This window comes from Calliphora vicina, chromosome 3 (assembly GCF_958450345.1).
Source record: "Calliphora vicina chromosome 3, idCalVici1.1, whole genome shotgun sequence".
Classification (NCBI taxonomy): domain Eukaryota; kingdom Metazoa; phylum Arthropoda; class Insecta; order Diptera; family Calliphoridae; genus Calliphora; species Calliphora vicina.
In genome coordinates, this window is record NC_088782.1 from 98492953 (window position 1) to 98511166 (window position 18214).

The following is an 18214-nucleotide window of genomic DNA, read 5'->3' on the forward strand; positions in this document are numbered from 1 at the left end:
AGGCAATAATAATTACAAACGCCGCCTTATCCACTAAATTCACGTTGTACATCGTCTGAAACGATTTTCGTTCTCCATTGAAAGCTCAACGAATTATTGCTCTAACAATGAGTTAATAGCTAAAACAGATGTCGGTTTTGAAAACAACTCTTCAGATTGCTTTCTTACTAAAAACAAGTTTGATAAAAAAATTAAACGAATTTCAAATTGAAATTGAAAAATATGCACATGTATGCAGACATTTGGATTACTGGCCTGCTGTTTCAGTGTAAGTTTTATGCATTTGAATGTATCCATAAAACCTGCAATAATATTGTTTAACAATTGACATTATGACATCTTGGCAAAATGTTTCCAACACACATACATAACAACAGAAAACAATAAAAACAACTATAAAGACAAATACATTCAATTGGGTCGAATACGAATGCTCCTCTTTTGTAATTTCTTAATAGGAGTTTATTTTGGTGAAGATTATTAGCAGAGAAAGAACCCAACACTAACACAAGAAACTAATTTTTAGATTCAAAAGGGTTTTAATTAAAAACTGTCAATTTGACAAAAAATTTATGAAATTAAATTCTGTACGTGAGTACTTACATGTTTTCATTAGGGTGTTCTTCGTCATATAAAAACCAAATGCTGATTTAGCAAAATCGGATAACGTTTAGATGTTGCAAATTTTATTTGTGGGTCAAAGTATCTGTAATAAAAAACAAGTAAGAAAGTATGGTCGGTCAAGCCCGACCATATAATACCCTACACTAAGTAAAAGAGTAAAAACATTTTTCTTTTAAAATTTCAATAATTTGTACTTTTGAGTGATTTTCGGAAGTGTGGTTAAATGGGGGCTATGACCAATTATGGACCGATCACCATGAAATTAGGTCGTGTGATTTATGTCTATATTAAAGTTAACTATGTTGAATTTTGTGTGTTTACCAACATTTTTAAGCGATTTATGCACGTTAAAGTGATTTACGGAAGCGGGTCTATATGGGAGCTATGACTAATTATGGACCGATCGTAACAAAATTTGGTGACATGAATTTTGTATATATAAAACTTATTGGAGCGAAATTTGTGGAGATACATTTATAAATTAAACATTTATGACCGATAAAGTCCAATTTCGGAAGGACATTTGTATGGGGGCTAGGTGAAATAATTTACCGATTTCAGCCAGTTTCAATAGGCTTTGTCATTGAGCCGAAAAAATAATATTTACCAAATTTCATCGAAATATCTTCAAAATTGCGACCTTTACTCTGCGCACAAGGTTTACATGGACAGCCAGCCAGCCAGCCGACCAGACGGACGGACGGACATCGTTTAATCAACTCAGAAAGTGATTCTAAGTCGATCGGTATACTTCAAGTTGGGTGTTAGACTAATAATTTTGGAGCGTTACAAACATCTGCACAAACGCATAATACCCTCCCCACTAAGGGGGTGCAGGGTATAAAAATAATAAAAAAAATATTTCATTAGTGGCCTAAAATCTGAAATATTTTTTTAAAAAATTTTAACATTTTTGTAGTATTTTATTTGTATACTTTTATTAACTTACTTTAACAAAAAACAAAGGACATAATTAATTAAATTCTAAAAATGAGAAGATTTATTTATTACGGCATTGACAAAACAATGGAAACATAGGTATTATTTTAACAAATGTGGTCTAAACTTTGCAATAACTCAATATTTTGTTGGGTATCCCTTATTTTTTATAACTGCTACACATCGACGATGCATTGAACCAATTAAAGAGTCAATGGTCTCCTTTGAAATATTTTGCCATTCCCTTATAACCGCCTCCGATAAATGTTCCTTCCTGGTGTAATCTTGGGTCATTATTTTACGATTTACAATTTCCCATAGATTTTCTATGGGATTGAGTTCTGGCGATTGGGCAGGTCACTTCAAAACACGTACCTCGTTGGATTGTAACCACTCATTTACAACCCTAGAGGTGTGTTTCGGGTCGTTATCGTGTTGGAATCTCCAAACTAGGGGCATATTTTCCTCAGCGTATGGATACATAACATCGTTTAATATGGTCATGGTATCTTTTATAGTATGAATTGGGTCCATACCTTGCCCTGAAAAACATCCCCATACTATAATATTGCCACCGCCAAACTTTACAGTATTATTTGTGTACTTTGGATCTAATCTTTTTCCTTTTGGTAGTCTTACAAATGTTTTCCCATTACTGCCTCTTAAATTGTATTTGGATTCGTCGGAAAAGAGGACAGTATTCCATTTCTGTATCGACCAGTTTAAATGATCTCTGGCAAATTGTAGACGAGCAAAACGGTTCTTTTTAGAAATGAGTGGTTTTTTCACAGGACGATAGCAACCAAGACCAGCCTCATTTGCCCTGCGACTAACTGTTCTGGTACTTATTTCTAATTTTAGGCTATTAACAACCTCTCGAGGAGTTATTTTTGGGAATTTCTTGAACTCTCTCGCTATTAAATTATCTGTCTAGGAGTAGTCTTACGAGGTCTTCCACCTAAATGTTGAGTTTTTACAGAATCGGTCTCACGAAATTTCTTTATAATTTTTGAAACTGCTGATTTATTTGTTGAATATTTGTCGCAGATACTTTTTTGTTTTAAACCAGCTTTAAAATTATTAATTATTTTTTTTTAAGTCTTCAAAAATCGCAATGCGAAAAACTTAGAAAAAGAAATTGGGAAAAATTACTAGAATTTAAAAATAAAATAAAATAACTGTAAACAGAATGCTTTTTACATCGTTCTTTTAAATATTATTTTCGTTTTACACTTCTTTCTTGCAGAAGTTTAAAAGTTTCCATTGTTTTGTCAGTAGCGAAATAGTGAATATTTTTAATTTTGTTCCCATTTTTCAGAATATAATTAATTATGTTGTTTGTTTTTCAGTTAATTTATATAAATAAAACTATACAAGTAAAATACTAAAAAAAATATTTTAAATTTTGGGCTACATATTGAATGTTTGGAATATTTGGAAAAGTTTCCATTGTTATGTCAACCACTGTAATACCCTAAGTAAAAGAGCAAAAACATTTTACCTTTAAAATTTCAATAATTTATATTTTTGAGTGATTTTCGGAAGTGGGCCTTATATGGGGCTATGACCAATTATTGACCGATCACCATGAAATTAGGTCTTGTGATTTATGTCTATATGAAAGTTTCTTTTAATGAATTTTGTGAGTATACCATGAACGTGAGCGATTTATGAACGTTAAAGTGATTTTTGGAAGCGGGTCTATATGGGACTAATTATGGACAGATCGTAACAAAATTTGGTGACATCAATTTTGTATATATAAAACTTATTTGGAGCGCAATTTGTGGAGATACATTTATAAATTAAACATTTATGACGGATAAAGTCCAATTTCGGAATAACATTTGTATGGGGGCTAGGTGAAATAATGGACCGATTTCAGCCAGTTTCAATAGGATTGGTCCTTGAGCCGAAAAAATAATATGTATCAAATTTCATCGAAATATCTTCAAAATTGCGACTTGTACTCTGTGCACAAGGTTTACATGGACAGCCAGCCAGCCGACTAGACGGACGGACATCGCTTAATCGACTTTAAGGTGGGTGTTAGACTAATATTTTTGGGCGTTACAAACATCTGCACAAACGCATAATACTTCCCCACTATGGTGGTGTAGGGTATAAAAAACTCATTTGAGGAGTTTAGTTTTAAAAAAACTCATTTGAAGAATTTTATTCTTTTCCGTCAAAAAAAAGTAATTTTGATGAGTTTTATTTTTCCCGTCAGAAAATAAAACTCATTTCATGTAAATTAACACTTAAATATGGTCAGATCATTACAATTTGTAAAGCCATTAAAATAAAATAAAGAGGGATTTTAATTTGATATTATTTGATTCCTGTTATCAAATTGTTGTTGTTTTTTTACACAAATAAATTACTACAAACATTATATCAGATAGACTCAATAAAGAAAGATACTGAAAAAAGTAGAAAATAAAAGAAAAGAGTTTTATATTCTGACTGGAAAAACAAAATTCCTCAAATGAATTTTATTTTATGACGAAAAAAATAAACCTCCACAAATGAGTTTTTTTTTTGCTGACAGGAAAAATAAAACTCCTTAAATTAGTTTTTTTTATGACGGTTATTCAAAACTGTCTTTTAAAGTGTTTTATGCGAACTTTTAATTTTAGGTTGAAAAATAACTGTTAACTGTGGAATTGAGATCATGAGATTCTGAAAATACGAATCTATTGGTATATAACAGTGTAGGTCTCCGTTGACTCTAAAGCTAGGTACTCTGTTCAAAATTTCGTGCGAAATGCTGTCAAACTACATATAAAATATTTGGAATGAAATATATGCGAAATAATTTCGCAAAAGCAGTACTCTGTTTTTATTGTGGAAAACATGTGAAATACATCTGGCAACCTTATTTTTCCACACGAAATAACATACGCAGCACTTCTTTCGCACGAACAGCTAGCTGTCAAACAGCATGTAAAATTTTTCGCATGAAAAAACCATAGTTTTTCGCAAATATGAACAGAGTACTAGGCTTAAAATAGAGAGATTTTGATTTAAAATTTTCTGGATAACCGTTATTTATACGTATAAATAGTTTTTCAAACTTTTGAATTAGTTTGGGGTCAAAAAAACTCTTGTAGATATCGTTCTTGATATGAAATTGAACCAAAATAAGCATCAAATACATAAATACCAACGTATAATATTTTATGACGCCCCAAAAAAAAGAGGGAAATAAATCTGTAACTTCTAAACCCTTAGTCCGATTTGAATGAAATTTGACATGCGCAAAGAAGGGGTGCTGCCATTGTTCCCTAAATTAGGACACCTCGGGTATGTTCAATTTTTAAAACGATCCTATTTCTTCGTCTGAGTTCTAATTACACATAGAATCTCCTCATCGAGCACTACCAAACCTCGTCGTTGCTATCAATTATCTCTTATAATTTAGGAGATATACGCATTTGAATATTAAATTTTCAAAATTTTAACCTACTCTACTCCAGTTATTTGATAACAGCGGGTCCAAATATTTCCCGATTTCCAGTTTTCTTTTATTAGACTAACAACAAATGTATATGTCAAACAAAAAAGAATTGTTTAAAAAACGTGACTGACTCAAAAGTTATATGCATTTGAATTTAATCATTTTTAAAAATGCGATTTTTCGCTAGTTTTTGCGATAAAAAAGTATTTTTTTCTTTTTAAGTTATCTAAAAAATTGTTAAAGATATTAATATTAAATACAAAATATAAATATAAAATAATATTTTAACTTAATTTATACGTTTTGAAAAGCAAACTTTACGTTAAATATTTTAAATGAAAAAAGAAATTGAAATTTTTTGATACCGAGGGGACCAGGTCCATCCAAGAAACGTATATTTTGTAGAATTCAAATTTAGGCCAAAAATTCTCTAATCGTATAGACGATATCAAAATACAGTAAACCATTTTAGATGGCCAAATATGTTCTTAGTTATTTTGTAAAGGGTTCCGATAATCCCACCCCTAGTATGGATATTATAGCCGAAAAACTAAAAAATCCCATTTTTTGGATTTTTCAAAAGTTTTTTTTGGAATTTCGGGATTCCTGATAAAAAATTTAAAAAACAAAACCCCTATCCACTACCTTATGTTTTTTACGTGGCAAATGAATTAGGGAAAACTTACTATCTTGCAGAGAATTTACCTTACACTGTTACTTTCATTCATAATAAGTAAAATAGTATAGTCGGACAAGACCGATTACAGTATATGATAAAGATACAATTTTTTCAAATTGAAAGTAAATTTTTATTTATGAATATTATCTTTAAAGGAAGACCAAATCATTTTATTCAGTTTCCAGGGAAATAATCAGATTTTTTCATTCCTTGAATGTGACGACTGTCATATGTGAATGCTGCTGCAATGAGAAGCAAATATCTTTCGTCTCAAAACTACTTTTTTACTGATTACTTACTGATAATACCTGATTTTGTTCACTGTACCGTAGAATGTTAAAAACAACTGACAGTATTGTAACCAAAATAACCATTAAAAATACATTTTAATATGCCATCAATATGTTCTCAATGCGTTTGTTTGACTTTAACGTCTTTTCATTTCCTCTGGATGCTTATATCCAGTTGAGGGTCATTTCAACCACTCGGTGCAATTGTCAATCACCAATTTTGCAGCCATTATGACAAGATAATGAACGCTTGCAATACTTGTGCATTTTCATAAAACTCTCATCATTTTTTAATGAAGTGTATACTTGAAATGAATGATGTATAATACAGTGTGAGTGTTGTATACATATATGAATACAGACATACAGACATACTTTGTAAATACATTTGTATGCATTAAAAATAAAAATTGTATTTCCTTTCCTTGTGCAGCTTCGTTAAATGGTTTAAAACAATGAGCGAAAAAGTAATGGTCCGGATTAATGGGATTTTGTTAATGATTTTTTGTTAAATCACCATTCATCAGTTTACTTGCCAGCAAAAAAAGAACATACTTAAATTAAATAAACCGCCACAACAAAATAATTGCAGAGCGATGAAACAAACGTGCCATGATAAAAATAAAAATATATTTTTAAATGGGAGATTAACTTTGTGTAATGGAAGTGATTGACTGTGAGATCAAGTGCAGGGTGATATTAAATACAAAACAAATTTAAAGAATTTAGACGTTTTTAAATGTATGCAAATTATGGTTATGGACATTTTTGGTCAAAGCAAGTCAAATAGAACTCTTGGTAAAATTAGAAATCAAGCTATAAACAAGTAAGAAAGTATAGTCGACCATATGATACCCTACACCAATCTAATTATGGACCAATCGCAATAAAATTTGATGGCATGACTTCTGTATATATTAAATCTATTTGTGTTGAATTTTATTAAAATACCATTTTTGAGAAATCTAAACTCATTAACCCTTTGACTACGAATAATTTTCCGCTGGACATTTTTAAAAATTTTTGCGGATTCTTACTCGGAAAGGCGACTTTACGAGACTAAAGTGTTGTCAAAATTTAAAAACTATTACTGCTTCTACGAGAAAAATCATGGGACATATGTGACCCATTCGTCGTCAAAAGTAAAAATTTGGGAATAAATGCATTGAATAATTAAGAGCTTTTTTTCGTTTAAAAAAGTAGAGTACTGCTTTATTTACATTGCAAACCCAATAAAATCGAACAATGGTAAAAGATGTTCCCAAACCTAAAGCGGCCAAAGAATTTTTAATAAAACTTCAGTGGAAAAAAGACAATCAAAATTACGTTTCGAAAGCTTATACCAACCCTGATTGCATTTACGGGCAGGTTTTATACCCAAAGATATTTTAGATGTGTTTAATAATACAGTTTGAGAGTTCGACACACTAATAGAGTATCCATAAATTGGCAGAAATAAGATTGTTCTCGTCTACGATGGAATATATATTCCGTTTATGTCCAAGGTTATGATTCGAGGCAGTTTCGAAAGTATTCTTTCAAGCTTACATTTTGCTATCAAGGCAAATACTTATCAGTCTATGTACGAGCATATGGTAAAATTTAAGGGCCGCAGAATATGAAATCAAACCCACAAGCTTGGGTGTAGTTACGAGTTTAAATTGGTTATTTATATAAAACTGATATATACACAGGCAAAAACGCAGAGAGAGGTTGATATTGGCGAATCCGTGGTTCAAGATATGACAGCAGACGTGGAAAATGTTATATTTTGATAACATTTTCAAGAATCCAATATTATTATATAAACTTATGATCAATCGAAGATCAGATTTTATGATCGTCTGTTTTTTGATGGCTGTAGCTGGACAAAAACTGAATTCATAGTCGAACAAACACAATTTGTTTCGCATGTAAAAAACAAAAGTGCTTTACTGGAACAGAAGTTGTTTTGAATTTTATCACAAATAAGTTCGATTTAGATTTTATGATCCATACACAGAAAAAATTATATTTCAATTCAAACATTTATCCCATATTGAACTGGTTTCAATTATTTCATAATTAAATCAAGTATTCATTTGCTCAAAAACTAAATTTCTTGATATTTTCTATTGAATTTTGAGTTTTGAATTTGATTATTTTGACAATTGAATATACAATTTTAGTTATTGGTTGAATTTCAAATACAAAAATTATTGAATAGATAATTTTCGTAATTGAAACACAAAAAATAACAAAAATGTGTTTTCAATTACGAAAATTATTTATTCAATAATTTTTGTATTTGAAATTCAACCAATAACGAAAATTGTATATTCAATTGTCAAAATAATCAATTTATAATTCGAGGTAAATTCTCAGCGAGTTGTTTAGTTTTCCGTAATTTATTTGACACGTATAAAACATAAGGTAGACATGTTATATATCAATGGATAGAGGATTTTGTCTACTTTTCAAAAATGTATATAACTTTTGACAATTAAAAAATTCATGGAATACTTTTTGGAAAAATATGACAAAAAAAGCTTTTTATTGAATTTTGCATAGATACAAATTTTTCAAATTGAAATAAAATTTTTAGTTATGAATATTTTTTAATGAAATTTCATAGCTATGTAGATTTTTCTATTTAAAATAGAAAAATAAAAACAAAAAAAAAATCTTGAAAAATCCCAAAAATGTGATTTTTTCGTTTTTTGGCTATAACCCAGATAGAGCTGGATTTTTTTTTTTTTGAAAGTTTAATTTTTATTTCGGAACGTAAATTCCTAATATACAATTAAACCACGAGAAACTTATTTTATCATCTGACGCTTTAAGGTTCAGAAGCTTCATAACATGTAATAAACAATGAAAATTTAAAAAAATGTGCATTTAAATGCACGTACAAACCCGGTTTTCCCGTTTTTTTGTCCCGTTCTTTTAAAAGGACGGTTGCGCTAAGTGGGATAATATCCATAATAGGGGCGGGATTATCGGAACCCTTCACAAAATAATTAAGAACTTATTGGGCCATCTCAAATAGGTCACTATATTTTGATATCGAGTATGCGATTTGAGAATTTTTGCCCTAAAGTTGAATTTTACATAAAAACAAGTAAGAAAGTATGGTCGGTCAATACCCTACACTAAGTAAAAGAGCAAAAAAATTTTTCTTTTAAAATTTCAATAATTTATATTTTTGAGTGATTTTCGGAAGTGGGCCTTATATGGGGGCTATGACCAATTATGGACCGTTTACCATGAAATTAGGTCGTGTGATTTGTGTCTATATTAAAGTTAACTATGTTGAATTTTGTGTGTTTACCAACATTTTTAAGCGATTTATGCACGTTAAAGTGATTTTCGGAAGCGGGTATATATGGGAGCTATGACTAATTATGGACCGATCGTAACAAAATTTGGTGACATGAATTTTGGGTGTATAAAAATTATTTGGAGCGGAATTTGTGGTGATACATATATAAATTAAACATTTATGACCGATAAAGTCCAATTTTGGGAGGACATTTGTATGGGGGCTAGGTGAAATAATGGACCGATTTCAGCCAATTTCAAAAGGCTTGGTCCCTGAGCCGAAAAAATGATATGTATCATTAATCGACTCAGAAAGTGATTCTAAGTCGATCGGTATACTTTAAGGTGGGTGTTAGACTAATATTTTTGGGCGTTACAAACATCTGCACAAACATCTACCCTCCCCACTATGGTGGTGTAGGGTATAAATAGGCATTTTTTGAATGGACCTGATCCCGTCGGTATCAAAAATTATAAATGTTTTTTTCATTTAAAATATTTGGCGTAAAGTTAGCTTTTCAAAAAGTACAAATTCATTATACATCCTCTTAGAAAATTTTTAGATAACTTAAAATGAATAAAAGTACTTTTTACCCAAAAAAATTGCGAAAAATCGCCTATTTTAATTTTTTTAAATTCAAATGCATGTAACTTTGGACTCAGTCATGATTTTTAAACACTTCTTTCTTTATTTGATATACACATCTATTGTTAATGGTAGACTCATGAGGTCCAAATTCAAAACTTAAACTCGACTACACTTCCTCTTTGTGCGTGTGAAATTTCATTAAAATCGGCGTAAGGGTTTAGAAGTTACAGATTTATTTCCATCTTTTTTTATTCTCATACCACTGTGCGTTGGTCAATAAATTTATGTAAGGCATTGGTAAAAGTTTATTCAACAGTATCAATTAGAACTCGAGATATAAGAAAACTAAAATTGTCCAAAAAAAAAATACGAATTTATGACTTTGAGAAGCCCTTAAGTCAAACTTAAAAAACATAGCCTTAGTATTAACACGAACACCAAAGAACACATTTGTTTTTTATCGACCAACACCGCTTAGATCAAAATCCAATGAAAATTGTGGCTGTAATGACGAAAAAAGCAAATGGGACTTATGTGTCCCATTCGTCGTCAAAGGGTTAAAATGATATTCGGAAGTGGGCATTATATGGGAGCTATGACTAATTATGGACCGATCTTTATAAAATTTAGTAACATGAATTTTATTCATGTTAATAAATTTATGCTAGTTAAAGTGATTTTCGGAAGTGGGCCTATTTGGTAGCTATGACTATTTGTAGACCGATCATCACAATATTTGGTGAGGCGAGTTTGACTTACATAAAACTTATTTTTGCAGAATTTAGTTTGGATATCTATATAACTAAGGTATTTATGAGAGCTTAACTATTTTCAGATAGGGTAATCGTATGAAGGCTAGGAGAAATAATGGACCGATTCTAATGAAATTCAATAGGCTTCGTCCTTGGGGTAGTAGAAGAGCTTGTACCAAATTTTATCGATTACATGGTTTACAAGGACGGACGGACATCGCTAAATCGACTCAGAAAGTGATCCTGAGCAGATTGGTATACTTTAAGATTGGGTGTATTTAGGCATGTTACAAATATCAGCACTAACCCAATATAACCTCCCCACTATGGTGGTGTAGGGTATAAATATAATTAACCATTTGAGATGCATTTTCATGCGACTTGACAACTACATTTAGTTACATAAACTATGTTTAGTTTTTTTTAATCAATTAAAATTTCCTAAATCAGTTAGAACAAAGGAATTACATGTTTTGTTTTTCACAACAATATACAAATAATAACTTAAATTCAATTTTAAAATACTCTATAAAATAATTGTACCTGGTAAAAATAAAATAAAACAAAATTATAATTATTTTATAGCAAATTACAAATTCACAGAAAGTCGTATTGTAAGTTTTTAATTTAATTACATTGAAAAAGCAATACAAACTTGTTTTTATTCTCAACGTTCTTGCTCCAAAGATTTTATTTTGCCAGAATGTCTTTTATTAACTAAATGCAAACGTATGTAAATATTTATCGATTCAGGATGAAATTTTTGATGTTGTTGTTATTGTCATCGACGTTGTCCTGGTTGATGATAGCAATGATGGTGATGATGTTATTCTAGAAATTCTTCAATAACACATCAATACAACAATATAGACATCTTTATATATCTTCACATGTATTTGAGTTGTAGGTGTGTATGTATGTCTTTGAAAGGACATTTTATGAATATTATAATAGACACATATCTACATACATATGTAGATATCTACTAGTTATAGTGATGTTTAAATTAAACTACATATTATAGCACTAGTACTAAATTTAACTTATTTTATGTTTATAGTACCAATATGAGGGTTAAGTAGTTTTTTTATTTCCAAAAATATTAAAGTAATGTGTTTTTTAAAATAGTTTGTAAAAGATCTGCTTTAAAATTTGTATGAAAACTATTCGAAAGAATTTTAAAAACTAATGCCCTAATTTTGTAAAACGTAACGAAACGTTTTTTTCGAAAAATTTTTTAATTTTTCAATTATCATATTTTTCAAAACGTATTTTTATTTTCTGTATCTAAAATTGAATTTTATAAAACAGAACAAAACGTTCCCAAGCGATTGAAATATCAAAATCAGACGTTGAGAATTTGTTTTCGTTTCAATACATTTTTCATTGATTTTTAAATTTTCAAAGAAAAAACCAAAGTATAACAAGTAGTCCAACTCTTTGACAACAATACCTAACTCTATACATGTGTTAGTAAAAAAGTACCTAACTCTAAACATGTGTGAGTAACAAAATTACACAGAGTTTTAAAAATATGTTCTAAATTTGAATTTGTATGAATTTTCAATACCAAAAATTTTAACTCTGTCCTATAGTTTAAATAACAAAAAATTACATGTCAGAATTTCCAAAAATATTTTTTTCTTGATTTGTGCAAAACAGAAACTTTTTAACAATGAAAGTGTGCTAAAAGTGTTTTAAAAAAATATAAAATTATATGTGTTTTTTCCAAATAAATGAAAAAAACAATCAAAAATTTCAAAATTATTTCAATAAATTTTATTTGTTGGAAAATAAATAAAAATAATAAGGGTCCTCATGTAAACGCTTAAAAGCCTCGCAAACTGTGCAATCTGCGCATTTTTACACTCTCGCAAATTAAATGTCAAAAAATGTATGGAAATTCGTTTGCACAACTCCGATAAGTTTGCGCGACAATTTAGACTCGCAAACTTGAATTTATTGTGCATTTGATGAATCAGCTGCTTTTGTTTACTTTTATTTATAAGAAATAAAAATCAAATAAAATATAATAATTTTGTGCATGTGAAAATTGTGTAACTTTGGAACAGAATGATTGTATTAAATGACATTGTGTATGAAAACATTAACCAACAGCTAGAACATAAACAAAGTCCTCCAAACTATGTATACCACCGTTTGTTCCAAAGATTTAACTTTCATTCAACATTTTAAAATTAAAATTTATACAATTTGAAAAAAAATTATTAAAGCTTTTGTTGAATTTATGTATTTTTATTTGACAAATATAAATTTTCTGTATAAACTTGCACAAAATTGAAAAGGTGGGTTCATGAAACATGTCGCGCAAATTTGCCTATTTGCACAAATGGGAAACTTAAGCGTTTAAATGAGTACCCTTAATTTAATTTATTTGGCAGAAAGTTGACATAAAATCTATGTTTTCAAACTTGGTACCGCATCAAAAAAATTGACTTGAAACGAAAATATCGTTTCTTTTTATAAAATACCAAATTTTTATTTTTTCGTTTCAACCGAAATCGTAAACGAAAATTCGTTTGAAGATACAAAATGAGGACATAAATGTTTTTGAAACAAATGTGTTCGACTCATTTTTCTTTCGACATCGTGAAACAGGTCTTTACTTTTTACAATTTTTCCGATTTACACGATTCTCTATACAGCATTTTTCGAGTTTTATTTACACGATTTTTTCAGGAATTATTTTCCAGACATCGGGAAGAATTACGTTCTTGACAAAGATATTCAGTTATAAACTCAACTCATGACTCAGCATCTTCAGCATTAGCATGGAAGTTCCATCTGTCTAGTTACTTTTATAATGTTCTAAAATCAAAGCTGGGGTTAGAAAACGGAAAGCAGATTTGGAAACCTTGATATGTTCCCTAGTTATCCACAAAGTATTTCCCAGCCCCGATGGAAGTGTGGACCCTATGGGTAAAATTGTAAAAAATACAACACAATAATAAAATCCAAGGTCTATTAATAAGGTCTGTGCAACTAATCAGCTGATAATTTTTTGCACCTTTGTGTTTACATACTGTGCTTGTTAAAATTTGTTGACATTTTTAGAGCGACATAGTTTTTTTTGTTTTAAATTTGGTTACTTTTGTAAAGTGTTGTGACATTCTTTTTAAATTCGATAAAAGTTCTAAGAAAGGCAAATTGAAAATAATTAAAAACATAAAAAAGTAATAAAAGTCTCTGTGTACAATAAAAATTCTATTTAGCTGAAATTTTATGAAAATATTGTATCAATTTCACAAAATAATTAATAAAAATTAAATTTCACAAACAAAAAAAATATATGGTTGTTGCTTTTGTGACAATTCTGTTGATGGCGCTGATTTCTGAGAAGGAAAACATTCTGTTGAATATATTTATTGCCTTTTTGCATCTCACATCTTGCTTTGTCAATTTGTAGATTTAATAACTATTTTTTTTGTTGTTCAACTCTTCCTCCCACATTTGCCGTTTTGTATTCAATTCTTTTATCCATAAATAACGTTCGGCCGCACATTTTTCTATAGGAAGTTTTAGGGGCTTTAGCCGCTCTTACATCAGCCGCGTCACAATTTAAAGCCCACATGGTTCGGGAGATCTTTTGGAGTATGTAGAAAAATTTTTTGTTAGTGGTTTTTCAAGCCATACATTCGTATGGCTTACAGACTATTATTTCATTGCTATTCCTCTCAAAACTGTGTTCCATCGACGAGGCTCCAATCATCATCTAAACGATTTATTTCATAAATTTATGGCCTCATTTTATAAAACGAAGCGTTTAGAAACGAAAGCAATTTGTATGAAGAATACTGGGAAAAAGGTTTGAAACTTGAATTTTTTCCATACAAAATTTGTTTAACGTTTGTCGTTTCTCTTTTCAAAATTAGACCCTTAAAAAAACTAATATGTATGTTGTTGAAAGGAAAATTATATTATGTACGTTTGTTTTGGTATTTTAGTCAGCTGCTTTTGACAAGTTCAGTGTAGTTTTACACAAACAAAATACCTGATTTTCGTTTTGTTTTTGAATTTTTGTAGAGTTGCACAGACCTTATTAATAGACCTTGATAAAATCTTTGTTTATTAACAAAACGCAATGAAATTTTCCAAGTTTTTTAAATTTGATATTCGAAATAATAAAGTGTAAAAACACTTGTCAAAAAGTCAAAGAGAATCCCGCAATTCCTAAAAATTATAGCGAAAATCCCAAAAATGTTATTTTTACAATTCTGCCCATAGGGTCCACATTTTCTTTGGGGCTGGGAAAATATTTTAGGGATAAATAGGAAACTCATCAAGGGTTTTAAATCCGCTTTCCGTTTTCTGAACCCGGCTTTGAGATTTTAAAGCGTGTGGCCCAAATTTGAAATTTTAATAAAAAAATAGGTCAAATTCCGAAGAGCGTATGGGGACATATTCGAAAAATAGGACATATTTTTTATACCAAACTGTTCTGCTTAAAGAGTTAAAGTTATATGTTTTTAAAATAAGTTTTTTTTAACAAAAAAAGAGTTAAGTTACTTTTTCTCCCAAAAAAAAGCAAAAATCTGCTATTTTTTTAATTTTAAAATTCAAAATTATTTATTTTTGAATTCATAATTGCTATTGCTCTGAAATCTTTTGCATATATTGGTAAAAAATTTAGACTCCATTCGGTCATAAAAAACCTATATTTTTAAAAATGTGGGTATGGCCGAATTAACTTAAACTTAGATACTCCTTGTCTATGCCCACATCAAATTATATCCCGATTGGAATAGCCGTTTAGAAATGCCAGATTTAAATCCAAAAAAACTTGGATTCTACCCCACTGTGCAGTGTATGAAGCCATTATTTAAGATTTGTTAATTACACCCACAAAAATTGCTTTAGTTGAACGGAATATTTAATTTAAATTTCGAGATACACACATAAAACGATTGGTATAATCTTCGTACAATTTTTTGAATTACCTTTCATGTTCTAATAATCACTTTTCAAATTCAGACAAATCTTTGTGTCTCAAATTGAAAAAAATACTTTTTTACAAAAGTGACAATTATCTAACATTTTGTGCTGATTTACGAGCACGGCCTTATTATTTTGACGCACTTTAAAATGTAAATTTTTGATATTTCGTTTTATAAATAAAAGTAACAGTATTCAAATTAGAACAAATGATTCCTATCTAAACGACGCGTCGTTTGCATTTTTGGATAAACAGAACGTAAAGTATCTCGATATCACTCTGAAATTATTAATTGCACCTCAGGGTGCATAGTCTGGATTACAGTTATTAATCTATATCTAAAACCGTTCTCGTTATCACAATATATTATCTTTGTCCCAATCAAGTAGCATCCAAGTTTATCATAAATTGTAAATTGTATCAATTAAATAACATGAGTACTATTGCTCACAAAATGTTTCAATTCCATCAACTTAAAGTACCATTATACCAAAATTTTACCCCATAGGAGACCATTATTCTTTGTACACTTTGTTGTTGTTTTTATTTAGAATTATTTAAAGAATATTGGAATATTAGAGGAATAATATTGCAATAAATATGTTTATGGTTACGATACGAGTATTAATATTGTTTTTATTGAAATTTCTCACAATACAACACGAGCATTAGTATTCGAAGTATTTTTTCGTTTTCCTGGAAATACTTGTGTATTTTTAAATGTTTGTGAAAATGTTTGCTCAAAACTTTAAGGATAACAAAATAAAGACGAATAAGAATAATAAATATTTGCTTAAATCTACAGACATATTAAATAAAAGAAAGTTATAATAAAAGCACTCAAAATAAAAAAAGCAAAACACAAAATCATCAACGATATCAAGATACATATATATTTGTTTGTACATTATTATCGAAAATGTTTATGCAAATTATGGATATATGAACAAAAATATATATATTTGAAAGAATAGATGTAATTAAAATTAATTAACATTGTGCAAAGTGCTTGGAGAGAAAATTAAATTAAATTAAATTAAAAAAAAAATAAAATAAGTTTGTTAAAAGTTACAAATTGCCATTGATTAACAGAATATCAAAGATAAACAATATAATTTCCAAGTCACTGAGTTTTGTATAAAACTTAATGAACTTTATTAAATTCTTAAAATTAGTATTATTTATACCCTCCATGAAGGCATATATGAATTTGTCGTTTTGTATGTAACACTTGAAATAAATATATATGTGCAAGACGCTACAATTTATATATGGAGCATTTCATGTCAAGTGAACCAACTTTTGAAATCGATGTCTTCCGATTGGGATGAAATTTGTTAGGTTAGTTCTATTGGATAGTAATTCAGACACAAGATCGGTCGAGAACTCTCTTAGAGGGTGTCAAAATTTGACATTGTGGCCAAACAGGTGTTTTTTCTCTTGAAAAAAATTTCGGTTTTGCAAAAAAATTTCAAAAATTTTATTTCTTGAGCTACAAAATATTTATTTTGATAGATATACCACTCGCATTCCACTAAGGGACCAACATTATCTTAAAGGAATGAACCTAAGATTTCTTTTAAGCAAAAAAATAAAAAATTTGGAAAAAAGTCCAAAATTTTATGTTTTGAGTTACAAAATATTTATTTTGATATATATACCACTCGCATCTCACTAAGCGACCAAAGAGGTCTTCAAGGAAAATATCTAAGCTTTGTTTGAAGAAAAAAAAGTCAAAAAAGATTTTGATTTCGGAAAAAATATTAAATTTTTTTTTTTAATATTTTTTTTTCGAAAGATTGAAGAAAAAGCTATCTAAACTATTTGGGACACATTTTGCTAGGAACAATAGGTTATAAGTTACATGGATATGAAAAAACACCTGCTTGGCCAAAATGTCATATTTTGACCCCCTCTAACTCAGAGAGTTCTCGACCGATCTTGTTGAAAAATTGTGTCTGAGTTACTATCCAATAGAACTAATTTCATCCCGATCGGAAGACATCGATTTCAAAAGTTGGTTCACTTGACATGAAATGTTATGTGTTGAAATTCTGTCTGTTGAATATTACTTCGCGGTATCTGGTTAGCAATAATCTATCTCTTTAACTTCAGTTGTTGTTTTCTAGTAGGAATATTTAGTTTATTAAAGCGCGGATAGTGACATATCACATGTTCTTTGTTCTTCTCCTATTTCTCCACAAAAATTGAACTCATCGTTTAGCTGTTGTGTGAAAATATAGGATGATCCAAGTAGCCAAGGATGATACATGTATCTTTTTAAAAATTCAATAAAATGAACTAAACTTAATTAATTTTGGTATATTATTGCAATATTAGAAATAACAAATAGTCCCATTAAATGAAACCAAAGATTATTCAAGTTCATATCTTCCATTACAGCCCATAAGAAGTCCGTAATCATGGCTCTCTAGCTCTCGTCGCACAGTGGTTTAGAAACATTTTATTAGAAACTGAGGGCTTTTCGAGTTGACATATACTTTTTCCGTTTCGTAGGCGGAATGGGGGACAGTTGGTGACCGCTCAAAGTTGGTCAACTCGGCTCACACATTTTTTTTTAATTGCCACAAATCCATTTATGATCTGAATTAGCTCAAAATTAATAT